The 12,732-nt window shown below is 33.2% G+C and overlaps 1 pseudogene; it reads left to right on the forward strand.

Annotated features, from left to right (window-relative positions):
- The first annotated feature begins 11,071 nt into the window (after window positions 1-11,071).
- LOC123250582 overlaps window positions 11,072-12,732 on the forward strand; it is a 148,400-nt pseudogene continuing 146,739 nt past the window's right edge.

The raw sequence follows: 12,732 nt of genomic DNA on the forward strand, positions 1-12,732 counted from the left end.
GTTACACTGGGTCATACATATATCATTATTCAAAACCTATTTCCATGCTATACATATTTGCAGTAGAATAATCTTTTAACAACAAACCCTAATCATATCTATATTAGATATCATATTTTTTTCTATTTATCATATATGTATGTATTTGTTTACATGTCCTCTCTCTATATTTTTTAATATATCACATATTTTTCTTCTGCATTTCTGTTCCCACAGTTCTATCTCTGGATGTGGATAGCATTCTTTCTCCTAAATTCCTCTGGATTGTCCCGGGTCATTCCATTGCTGCTAGTAGAAAAGTCTATTACATTCGATTTTACCATAATGTATCAGTCTCTGTTTACAATGTTCTCCTGGTTCTGCTCCTTTCACTCTATATCAATTCCTGGAGGTCTTTCCAGTTCACATGGAATTCCTCCAGTTCATTATTTCTTTCAGCACAATAGTATTCCATTACTGCCAGATACCACAATTTGTTCAGCCATTCCCTAATCAAAGGACGCCCCCCTCATTTTCCAATTTTTTGCCAACACAAAGAGTGAGGCTATAAATATTTTTGTAAAAGTCTTTTCCCTTATTATCTCTTTGGGGTACAAACCCAACAGAGCATCCCTAATTTTCATTCGTTATACCTGGGCTCAGTGGATAGAGAACCACATTCAGAGATAGGACATCCAGAGTTCAAATCTGATCTGGGGTACTTCTCAGTTGTTTGGCCCTGGGCAAGTCATTTAACCCCAATTTCATAGACCTCTCCTAAGACAGAATATAAGGCTTAAAAATAAAGGATAGCAAGGAATTTGAATATAGAAGAAAAGATCAGAATTATTTGGCAAGAAATGAAAATTTGGTATTCTATGATCCTTTGCATTGGGAAGGTAGGTGGCACTGTGGATAAAGTGCAAGAAGATAAGCCTTCCTTAGTTCAAATCTGATTTGAAACACTTGCTAGTATGACCCTAAGCAAATCACTTAATGTTGTTTGCCTTAGTTTCTCATCTGTAAAATGATCTGGAAAAGGAAATGGCAATCCATTTCAGTATCCTTGCCAAGAAAACCCTAAATTTGGAGAAGAAAAATTGGATATGACTGAGAGAAATGAGCGACAAGAACAGCAATGAACCCTTTGCAAACTCTGCACCCTGTCTTTGTAGGTTTATTATGCATTACTCTATTACTCTCCCTTAAAAATCCAACACACACCTGAATTTGCACTATTTCTGTCCTCTGCACACAATATTCCACTTCCAATCTCCATAGCTTTTCATAGACACTTTTTGCCCAAAACAGCATCCCTCCTTACAACTAATCTATAAAATCTCTAGTTTCAAATTTTAGCTCAAATGCTGGTTTGATTAGGTAATCTATTGTAATCTGTCAGTTCCCCAGATGCTAATTTCCACCCTATTTAAATGTTCTTCCTAAATTGCTCTGAAGCTATTTTTTTTATATATTTTATGCTTACTTTCTGTGTTATTGTTTGTTCTATGACTAGAAGTTAATCTCATTGAGGACAAGGACTACTTTTTTGTCACTGTATCTACAATGCTCTGAAAAATCCCTGGGACAAGGGAGACAAGTATTAAATGAATGTTGTTGAATGATTTAATCTTCCCTACAGTGACCTACTTTCCTAAATTCTTTGTATTGGGAAATTTCTTTGGAAGATGGAGGAAGAAAGTAATAAGTTATTCAGTCAAATGCTTTTAAAAAGGAGTATATTTGCTATAATAAGAAATCTTTAGTGAATAGCCTAAAATATAATGTATAAAATGCAATTAAAAACACCTTTAAGAAACACATTTTAGAAGAAATATGTTTAATCACAATGTTGCTATTCACAAAGTTTGATGTTATTACTTATTATATAATACCCAAAAGCAATGTTTTATTTTCAGTTAATACTTACCCTCTTTGATTCGCACATCTTTTTTATGACTATGATTATGCATAGAAAAGTGTCTAATAATTTTACTGCATTTCTGAGAAAAAAGTCTTAATTACATCAAAACCAATAATTTAAAAAATATTCTATCATCTTTGCTAGCTTCCTCAAGGTATTTTAAGCTCCAATATCACACTAAGAAAGTAGGATGTATTATTATGTGATCATTTTATGTGGCACACATTTAAGTTAAATACATTATGTAACAGTTATGGAACTTAATGCATAATTGTCCAGAGGACGCGAATAAAAAAACCCCAAAAAACTAAAAAGCATTTTGCAAGAATAGTTTTCCAAATGGTCTTTAGCTTAATTATCATCTTTCAAGTAAAAATTACATGATTTTATGAGAACCTCTTCCCTATATGCCTCAGGTATTCTCTGAAAAATTGAAGGTCCAGCTATGAATTGTGAAAAGATAAGTAGAAGGCAAAGCTTCTGAACTGATTCACGATAATGAATGAAAAATTGATTTCAGATGTAATATAGAAGGCCTATAATATAAAACTGTCATCTATATCAGCAGAAACCAATGTATAATTTTTCCCCATAGAGAATTTCCTGAACAAATAAAATCAAAAGTCTGGACAAGTAGTAGTAGTTTCTATAGCAGCAGCACTTGCAGAAGTAATAGCAACAGAAGCAGTAGTAACAAGAATACTTATACTAGTATAAGTACTAGTATGAGCAGTACTGATAGTAATAATATAATGCTTTAAGATTTGCAAAGAACCTTACAAATATCTCATTTGAACTTTACAGCAAGGGGACACAGGTGCCATTATTATTACCACTTTATAGATGAGGAAAATTGAAGTTTAGAGACACTAAGTAACTTGCCTAGGTTACAAATCTAAGTAATTATATGAGGAACCATTTGGACCAAATATAAATACAAACAAACAAAATAACTATACGATAAGGAAGATGAATCCACAAGATAGTTTCTCTAAACTGTAGAAAGATCTTTCTAAATGCACTTTCAAAAACTTAGTATAGAGGCAGCTGGGTAGCTCAGTGGAGTGAGAGTCAGGCCTAGAGACAGGAGGTCCTAGGTTCAAACCCGGCCACAGCCACTTCCCAGCTGTGTGACCCTGGGCAAGTCACTTGACCCCCATTGCCCACCCTTACCAATCTTCCACCTATGAGACAATACACCGAAGTACAAGGGTTTAAAAAAAAAACTTAGTATAAGCATTTATAACCTTTAACATTTATAGGAAATGTCATTATTTCAAAACCAGTCTCTGAAGCTATCTAAAATAAAAAAAGCCAGCAGATAAAAGGAAGAAATATTAGATTACTAGAGTTCAACAATTGACATACTATGTCAATATATTCCTCATCTATTGCAGAAATATATGAAATCTTCTGGACTGGGCTGATTGATAATAATTCCCCTTCAGAGAATTTCTTTACAAATGACTTTGTCTTATAAAGGTTTTTTTGTTTTGTTTATTTTGTTTTTTACATTTCAAGGCCTAAGGGTATTTGACATATACTTCAATGAACCACTGCAGTCAGTAAGTGAAAAGGTCCACAAAGGGGAAGTTACAGAATAGTACCTTTGCCTCGAAGGTTTCCCATCTCTACCCTCTATTTCCCTCCCAAAGACTTATAGCTGTACATTTGGGAATCTCTCTTCCCTATCCAGCATTCCTCCTTTTCTCACAATCAAATGTGATAGAGTATTACAGATTACTTTGACTTCATCCAAATTGACATTTCCTTTGGTAGCCCTTTTCTTTCTCTGAGTGCTAAAAGAACATTCTGTCCATCTACCTATCATCCTCTGTTCTCACTATATAGTCCATATTATTTTTGGTGTAATAATTTCTTGATAACATGCTTTATTCTTATATTTTTTCATGTTCCATATTGGATACATGCTGCCGCCTGCAATACTTATTGTGTTCCTTCTTGTCCTTCTTGAGTTTTTCGGAGGCAATGTTATTCTAGATCTTGTTGCCATATAGGATATCCAGTAAAATATTTGTATTGAAAAAGATGAGTCTTTGATTTTATAGGAAGGTAGGGATCAATAAGACAGCTTAACAATTTCTTTAAAGTAATCAAGCACACTCTCCTCCTTTACATCTTTAGTACAAGCTCATTGTCCATCTGTGTTGTCTGTCCCAGATATACATAGTGTTAAAAAGTCCAAGGGGTTATTAATTTATAGTCCAGTGGAAACTAAGCAATAGACATTCTTCATCCATATGGACTTCCCTGGGTGGATGGAGAGACCAGATTGTTGAATGTTAGCAAAATTCTTGCAAAAAGCTCTGCAATATATACAAACTTGGTACAATTACACAGTCATGACAAACTGGAAAAGAGTAACATTTATAATATGTTATACCACAAGAATTCTCTCCACTTCCAGAGGAAGACAGATTATTTTGTAGGAGGGTACAGCTCTTCTTTCCCCTTTTATGCCTCAGCTATTGTTTATTGTCAAAAAGTTACTAAACCAGGTTATATCTGACTATATACAAGAGATTCTCCTCTTCATCACAGTGGTGTATATTTTGGGTGATGATTTATTTCCTTGTTTATTATCAAAATGTCAATAAACAGGGTCACATTTCCCAAGGAATACTGAATTACTTTGAAATATGAAACAGAATCACCTTAGTTTTTTTAAGCCCATAAGGCCCACCAAAGATCTTCTCCATAATAAACAAATAAGTACAAAGGGACCACAAAATCTTTACATCTTTCAGTCAACTGTGAGACCTTAAAATATGTTTGATTCCCACATCTTTGCAAAAGCCTGCGTGTTTCCTGCATCATCAATTTATATATAACATATATACATATACATATATATTTAATTAAAACGCATAGAAACGTGAAAGGGAATATAAATTGGTTGTTTATATTTTATAATTTATATTATATATGTATATATCTATATGTATCATTTTGTCATCATCTTTGTTACATAATAAGAAAAGTAAACTACTTGCTAATTTAGATTTTTTTGGTCTCATTTTTTGTGGCAAGTAATTTAAAAATAGTTTAATTTCTGTATTAGAGTAATATAGTCTGCATCAGTGTCATTCCTGTTGTCCACTAAAATTGTGTTTCCTAGAAGCCTTACGTGTTTTGGAAGCTTAACAAGAATGTTTCTTAATTTCTTGTTATGCTAAGAGATTTTCCATATTAAAAATACATTATCCGAGGGGGCAGCTGGGTAGCTCAGTGGAGTGAGAGTCAGGCTTAGAGATGGGAGGTCCTAGGTTCAAACCCGGCCTCAGCCACTTCCCAGCTGTGTGACCCTGGGCAAGTCACTTGACCCCCATTGCCCACCCTTACCACTCTTCCACCTATGAGACAATACACCGAAGTACAAGGGTTAAAAAAATACATTATGCATATTTCAAGTAATAAATAACATTAATTTTGTGCTTGTGACATGATGGTCAGTCATATGAGGTCAGAGTTTAATGGATCTAGTTTCTGATGAGTTATCTGGGGGGGGAAAGTCACCTAAGATCACAATATGCTTTTTACTCATCATAATTCAATAACTCTACTATTTATTTCCAAATTGCTGAAACACATCTCTCACAAACAGTCTTTAAAGGATTTGTGATATCCTAGATGTTTATACTTTCTCTAATATATAGGTTGTGACCCATCTTTGACTTCTCCTTTTGTGTAGCTTTTCTTTATGAAATCCACTTAGCATGCTGAGGGCCTTCTTCTAGACATCTTGATATTGTGGAGATATCAGCTGTCGTTTCCTTTCACTTTCACTACATGATTAACTTCCCTTATTTTCTAGCCATATATCAATTTGACGATCTCATAAAAGCATAAGAAGCTGGTTCTCTTGTGTAGTTCATCTATGGTAACATATTGGGTCAGTTGGGTGGAACAAGAATAAAGCATTGGACCTAGAGTCAAAAAGATCAAAGTTCAAATCTGGCCTCAGATATTTATTAGCTATGTAACCCTAGGCAAGTCACCTAACTCCTGCATGCATAAAACTTGAGAAGACAATTATAAACTTCAGTATCTTTGCCAAGAAAACACCATGAACAGTTGGTCCATTGTTTAATAAAAGTTGGATATGAATGTTTTAACAAATATAATGAAGTCAAGGCATATCCACCATAAGTTTTTCCATTACTTTTGAGTTACCTATAACTTTAATTGTCCCAAAAGTGTCATACAAACTTGCAGCCATATAGCATCAATATTTCATCACAAAAAGCACTTCAAGTTTTCCAAAACAATAATATGTGCTCCCCTTCTACTCTTCAATTTGGGGTCTACTTCACTGTCATCCCTCAAGGAATACAGTTTTCACATATGTGAGAAATATTGTGGAAGGAGTGCTTTTGAGGAAGTCTTTTGCTCTACCAAATTAAATACTTATTAAAAAGGTGAAAAATAATAACACATATTATCTTTACCTCAGTAATTATACAGATATTAAATGCTATAGAATATCATTTTTCCAAATTCTATAATTTATGAAATTGTATGGAGATTATTTAAAGAAATATTTCCAGAAGTTGGAAAATGGACATATAGTTTAGTAGTGATTTATATTCTCTCATATACTGAAAAAAAAGATAAAATCTAATTTTTATCCAAACATTTGACATTCACTCTCTCTCTTTTTTGCAGATAAATGGAAAATGACTGTCTAAACACTTTAAAAATATTGTCACTTCCAGCTCAAATCTTTTCAATTTTACTGGTTTAGTTGTTTCTAGTCTACCACTAATTTTGTGTTTTACAATGTTATTTGATATTTTATATACCCTTTATCTCCTTTCTCTCTTCATATATGTATGTAGGTATATGTAGTATATGTATACACACTGTATAGCTATATAAATGTGTATATACATTAAAATTATATGTTTTGATATCTGCATCCACTCCTTCCTTACTGGAAAAAATCTATTGAGTTGCTATACAAAGAGGGAATGTTGTCTTGTTTTTCCTTTCTAAAAGTATATTGCCTGAAATTGGTTCAACAGAATAGTTAATATCTGATCTCTGTTTTCTTTTCCCAAACCTCTCTTTCTACTCCTTTACTCTTGCCCTGACTTCAGGGATTTTTCAAATATGCTGCCTTTAGTTTGTTCCAACCCAGCGGTACTTTGGCCAAAGGCTTGTGCTTCTCAATTGGCTAGGCCACATCATAATTATAATGCACAATGGATAGAATTTGGGTCTGGAATCACAGGATTCATCTTCCTGAGTTCAAATTTGGCCTTTGACACTTACTAGCTATATAACCCTGGACAAGTCACTTAACCCTGTTTGCTTTAATTTTCTCATCTGTAAAAGGAGCAAGAGAAGAAAATAGCAAACCTCTCCAGTATTCTTACCAAGGGTCATGAAGAGTTTGACATGAAAAATGACTGAAGAACAACTACTACTCTGATATAAAAATTTCTCTATAATACTGCAATGCCTTTATGAAGAGCAGCCTCTGTTACTCTGCAGCTATAAAAGAAGATGAAGTAAGGAAAAAGACTGAGACACTTGTAAGAATTAAGCTTCATCTTAACCACATAATTTTGAAGGGTAACAAAAGTAATTAAAATTGTATTAGCCAAGAACATATGCAAAGCTATGCTAGACTACAAATAACTTTGACTACTCTTTCTCCAGTTGCTTATTAATTTACTCATAAATGCCTTCTGATCTGTGAGATTTCAGCACCGAGGAACTTGGCATGCATCAAGCAGTGCCTTGTGGTTCTAATTAAATTTTGTTTTCTGACACAGAAAATGAAGTTTCTTAAAGCAAATCTAAAAAAAATGCTGTCAGAGATGAAATGAGAAAATACTCCAAATCACGAAGTCTTCAATTAAGATGCAAGCTTTGGAGCCTTAGGAAAACCATACCATAGCCAATCTACTTTAAAATAAATGACTTATCATGAGAATCTATTTTTTTACAGAAATGAAACTCAATTATAGCAATTTTATTTGTGAATGACTAACAATATAGACATTAATTTATAATGTGTGCATAAATGAATATTATCAGGACAGAAAAAAATTGAACAAGAACACTTTTCTTCCTTTGCTATTTGTATTTCAACACATTTTTATTTTACTTCCTGTAACACTTTTTGTAGAATATTAAAAATCCAATCCAATCCAATCAACAATTAAGCACCTCTTATGTACCAGACACCATGCTAAGCACTGAGGATATAATTAATTAAAAGAAAGAGAATCTTTGTCTTCAAAGAACTTATAATCTAAAGGATGAGACAACACACAAAAGAAGACAGGGAAGCAAGGACACCAGAATTGAGGAATCTTATTCCATGAACTTAAAACCAGGCAGGGAAGCATATATAAAGTGAAATGAGCAGAGTATAATTTCTGCACTTTATAAATAAAGGCATTAGAAGGAATTTGTATTTCACCCTCTAGACCTCCAAGTGGAGGGATAGGAGGCTGAGAGAAATAATGTCAATCAAGGCTTATTAGAAGTGTATGGTGAGTTTAGAAGTGAAAAACTATGTATGATGTTAGTTATTTATTGAAGAAAGTAATGACTATTCACATTTTTATGCAACATATAACATGTTTAAAAATTTGATTACATACTACTAAGGCATTAAAATTCATAAACAAATGCTGAAATACAGACTTATTTGCTAAAATTTAGATCAAATTTTAGTTATGACAGAGTCACCTATTAATAAAGAACATAGACCTGATAGGATAAATATTTTTATCCTAAATAATTGCTGGGTCAAAGAACAAGTTATCAAAAGAAAGAAAATTATATTAACTAGCCAATTTTTTTCTGGATTTAACTAATATAGAGTGCATATATATATATATATATATGCATACATATACATTTTTCCCACCTGGATCAGATACTTTTACAACTCAGCCAGCAATTGTATTGTTAATGACATCTGAGACTCAACTGCTGATTGGTGACTCCATTCCATTTCAACCATGTCATTTCCAACTTAGGCAACAAAGTCGATGTCACAAGTACAGTGTCTCCTCAGAATCTAATATTAACTTCATCTGAAATTAGAACTGGTTTTTGAGAGATAAGAATTCAGTGGGAAATGCAGTTCCTATTTGGACATTCCCTAATTCAATTCATAGGCAAGGCTTTTGAAGTCCTTTGTATTTGTATTTTTTAGATTATAGCAAATGAATCCTTTGATTTAGTATAACAATACATATATTTGAGATAGACATTGAAGGATAATTGATTGGGCACAGAATTTATTAGAAGGAAGAGAGTAGACTAGATTGTATTTACAAAACTATACAGTGCATTTAATGATACCATGTGTCTCTCTGGTTTAAAGATCTTTTTATATGCAAAAATATTTCTTTATATGTAACACAAATGATACTTCATTTTTGGGAATCTTGAAACACTGCATTATCTGAGGATTGAAAGTTGTGGTTGACTCAAAGGGAAAATGTACTTTGGGTGCTATTAAGCTGTATATTAAAAATATAACCTATGTTCAGGAACTGACATAAAGGATATCATTAAGGAAATACAATATTTGAAAAAAATTATTTGGCATGTGAGCCAATCAATATATTATTAGAAAAAATTGTTTGGCATGTGAGTCATTAAAAAAATAACAGATAGCCAGAATGACTATTCCACTAGTATTGTAAAAATGGAAAAGGAATTTAAGAAAGTTTCCAGCCTAATTTATAGATTCTTTTTTGGAACACATATGGAGAAACATGAACAAAGAAAAAGAACAAAGATCAAAGGATGACAAGAAAGAATTGATTGTTGTGATCTGTACTTATACCAGGAGGATCTACATTTATGATATCACAGAACCATTGGAATATTGATAGGTAGATATATATGCACAAACAAAGAAATTTTTCCAAAGGAGAATAATTTTATCTGTTTTTAATTACTCTAAGATTGCTGAGGAAATCATTAAATGAACTGAAGAACAGTCTTTGTGTAACTAATTGGAATATATATACATAAAAAAGGAAAAACATTAAAAACTACATCATGCTCTTTAGCGATAATTACTGTCAGATGCTTCAGGTGGCAAACATAGTTCATTCATTAAGAATATGGTAAGCTGACATACAATTTTATAATCACTTTTTGAAGATGGCAAGCAGTTCTGAAAACCAATCTTCAGTCACTCATTTGTAAGAAAGATCATTAGACTAATGAAGATGTCCAATAATAATTGTTGTGTATGAATCATTGTTAAAGTCTTTCTTTGCTTACATTAGAATATTTAATTTCTTGCAGCATAGAAATAATAGAGGGTTTCAATAACCAAGTGAGAATTCCAAGTGTCGATTAAAAGTCCTACCCAATTATGCCTAGCAGTTAAGTGGCTTTGAGAAAAGAAAGGAAAGATTCCCCCCAATACTGTTACCAATCAAGCAAAGAAATTTTAAGTGATTATTTATCCTCTTCTCTGGGAAATAGTGCTTCAGTTTTGCCAGACTATCTACATGTCTTCTTAGGAAATTACTTCAAAATACTGTGCAGAAAGACAAAGGGGGAAAAAGGTCCTAAGGCGTATGTCCCCATTTTAGGATAATTTTAGGTATATAAGCAGGCAAACACATAAAGTTTTATTACTAGTTAATGCAAACTTAGGAGTTGAAGTTTGGGCTCTGCAATTTATGGAAAACCAAGTTCCCCACTTAGCAGTGAGAGAAATGTAAAATAAAAAAAAATTATTTGAGCTCTACTAAACAAAGAAAGAAGAACCTATGACAAATGCCTTCAAAGTTTCAAGCTAGTTCAACTAGCATAATTTGTTTGTTTTCAATATGTATCTACTACATCCCATTTTATACTACATTTATGCTTCTGTACAACTCTACCTGATTATGGCTTAAATTACAATATGGCAGGAAAATTCTACTTTAAAAATATCTTGCTTTCTCTTAGCAGGAGGTAAAAGTGTTTGAAAGTCATCTAAAATTTACCAGTCATAATTAAATGAAAATTATACTTACCTTGATACAAATATTCAACAACTCTGTTTTTTTTTAAATCAAAATAGTTGATTCTTTTGAAACAGGCTTATCTACCATGTACAGTGTTTCTCATAGGGATGCTAGAATGAAATAATTTCTTATTGGTTCCATTACCGGCATGACCCAGATTGATGAGACTGTGGATATTACATCAGGTACAGAAATGAGTGTGCAAAGCTTAAGGATGAAAATTAAAGGCAGAGCCAGCAAAACTATAGACCTGACATGTATCCCACAGCTATCATTTTTCTTTCTCTTAACTTGGATACAGGGCAGACAGAGAGGAATTCAATTGTCTTGAACTTTGGAGCATTTGACCTCTAACCATTTTCAGTGCTTGAATTATAAGAATATACAAATATGTGAAACATGTTCTAGAAAGGACTCTCAACATTCTGGATTTACTATTATCACTGTCCTGTTCAGAATTACAAGTTCTGTAGCATTCTCCATTCATGGTATAAACAAGTTAACTGCTTATGTTCTATTTCCACTTTTCCAAATGATGAGAAGTCTGACTGAACTTCTAAGTTGTCTCTCACAGCTAAGAAGATTGAAGAGAGTGGAAACTAATTATGAGTGCTAGTTACTTGGTTGGAACCCAGAATGCAGTGAGGGCATTTTGAGCTGGCTTGAGATAAAGACATATGACTACGAATATATTACATAGGACTATAAAAGCAGAAGAAATCCATGCATCAATGTAGGGAAATTGGTGGGAGGAAGGGTCATTTCAGAATTGTCTCATAGTTAGAATTATGTGCCTAAGCTGCTGTTAGGGAATTCTGTGTTTACCAGTATCCAACACCATTGTTGCCAACATCTATTGATCAACATCAAATACCAGTATAAAATCAAACTGAAGATCAACTATAAAATTATTTCTTAGTGGATTGAAGAAACTTTCAAGCTTTGAGGCTAGGCCTTTGGCCTAGCCAGACAATTGTCCAAAGAGGCTTCAAGTTACCAGCTTTACAATCAACTACATAGTTAGATAAAGATTTAGTATTTTCCTTTAATCCCTCTTTCCTTCAAAACTTCCCAAATCTTTTCCTTTACTTTATCCATTATTATTAAATAGTTGGATTAAGAAAGCCATAACTGATGTGGTTATTCTAAGAGTTCTAACAAATTGTCAGAGATCCACCTGGACTTTGGTGAAGATAGTTTCATAATTAGTGAACTTCTGAGCAAATCCATCTTGAATCGCAGACAGAGATTGAAATCAAGGATCATCATTCTTGAAGTTATTAAACAATTAAATTACTAATTGGGGAAACAATCATTTCCTCATTATTTAGGTGGGAAGTAGGGAAAGCATTCGACTGGCTATTCATACCGGCAGATTCTATACAGTTTCAAGCAACAGCAAAGATTAGTGAAGCTGCTGCTAAGCAAACCCTATCTTTGTATCCAAATAGGAGGTTTCCTCAAACCTCTCATCAATTCCCACCTCCATCTTTAAGATTCCTGGGATTGTACAATAATCATCTACAGTTTCCCCAGGGTCTTTACACCACCTGAAAAACATCAGATCATATAGTAGGACATTAAAATTATGATTATGTAAAATGTTGAGTTCAATCCCACATTTATTGATTTCTTGATTATAACTTGCTTCAACTAATCTAATTAACCATGACCTTGAGGAAAGTGATTGAAACTACAATGAATCTTGTAAAAAGAGGCTCCTTGAAGTGTATGTAGATTGGGAGAGAGAGAGAGAGAGAGAGAGAGAGAGAGAGAGAGAGAGAGAGAGAGAGAGAGAGAGAGAGAGAG

The sequence above is a fragment of the Gracilinanus agilis genome, chromosome 1, assembly GCF_016433145.1.
Source record: "Gracilinanus agilis isolate LMUSP501 chromosome 1, AgileGrace, whole genome shotgun sequence".
Classification (NCBI taxonomy): Eukaryota; Metazoa; Chordata; class Mammalia; order Didelphimorphia; family Didelphidae; genus Gracilinanus; species Gracilinanus agilis.